At 44.5% G+C, this 1,205-nt stretch overlaps 1 protein-coding gene across 1 annotated transcript in view; it reads right to left on the reverse strand.

The window, feature by feature from the left end:
• DNAH11 (dynein axonemal heavy chain 11) overlaps positions 1 to 1,205 on the reverse strand; it is a 279,731-nt gene that overhangs the window by 277,992 nt on the left and 534 nt on the right. The window lies entirely within an intron of this gene.

A 1,205-nucleotide genomic window follows, 5' to 3' on the forward strand; every position in this document is an offset into this window, starting at 1 on the left:
GCTGAAACAAATGCTCCGTTTCAGGTTGAATCCAAATTTCATTGACCTGAAATGTGTTTCGCTTTTGCATTTATGTTTGTTTTCCCCAAAGTAGATTTTGAAATTAAATAATTATTTTGAAATGAAAAGTTGCCGTTTCATTGCGAATATGCCAAAAAAATCTGGCAGAAGCAACTCAGTGGAGCTCATGCAAATTCCCAGGTTGTTTTGATTTACTAGAATACACATTATTTGGGGGCAAAAGTAAGTTTCTCATGAAAAAATTAATGAATTTGGGAGAAAAAATAGCATCTGTGCTTTTTTTCCAGCTACTGAACAAGTTAGCTTCCTCCCACCTTGTGCCCCAATTCCATATTCTGCATTGAGAAAATAAAGGGTTTGAAAAGTCTGGAAAGCCAACTATTTGCATTACAACTGAACTAATAAAAGCTTTCTGCAACTGACAGACAATGATAGAGATCACGCAAGAACTATAAGGTAAAAAAAACAGTGATGCAGATACACAGTGAAAGTTTTAAATAAGTGCATTGAAAGTCGGAGGAAGAGAGCTACCACGTGACACAGATATACAGATTAAAGCAAACATTATTCTCCTGAAGTTATGCTTTCCTAGTTATAACAATCAATTTTGGTCCCCTTGATATTAATGGCAAGACTGCTGTTGAATTTAGTGGGCCCAAGATACGAAACAAGGTATGTTAGGGATTAGGATTTAGGAACGATGGTCCAGATTGTGCTTTCCTCTTACACCCAAGAGTAACCCAACAGATTTGAATGGCAGGGCAAATATGCCCCTCTGTACTCTACAGGACCCATTACATTGAGTCGGAGCTTAGCCATTAGTATCAAGAGCACCCAAACAGACCGCAGTCTAGGAAGCGGCACAGATCTGCCTGGCTGCAGATTCCCTCTCTCGGCTAAGAGAGATCCTTTGTGGGAGCAGCTTCTCCCCGACTCGGTTGGGTGTAACCCAGATGATCGCATTCGCAAAAGGGAATGAAAAAAACCCAGAAAGGAGGATGAAGGGGGGAACGGGCTGATCCCGGTGTAGTTTCCTCGCGGGAAGTCGCTATGCTGCAGCCTCTGCACGGAGTCCCACAGCTCCGGCTTCCCCGCCTAGTAGCGACGGGAAGAGGGGACTCGCGGCTCGGCGGAGGGTCCCGGCTCAGCTCCGGACCTGACCCCCCCCCCCCTTCCCCTTCCCA

This window comes from Alligator sinensis, unplaced genomic scaffold, assembly GCF_000455745.1.
Source record: "Alligator sinensis unplaced genomic scaffold, ASM45574v1 scaffold1112_1, whole genome shotgun sequence".
NCBI lineage: Eukaryota > Metazoa > Chordata > Crocodylia > Alligatoridae > Alligator > Alligator sinensis.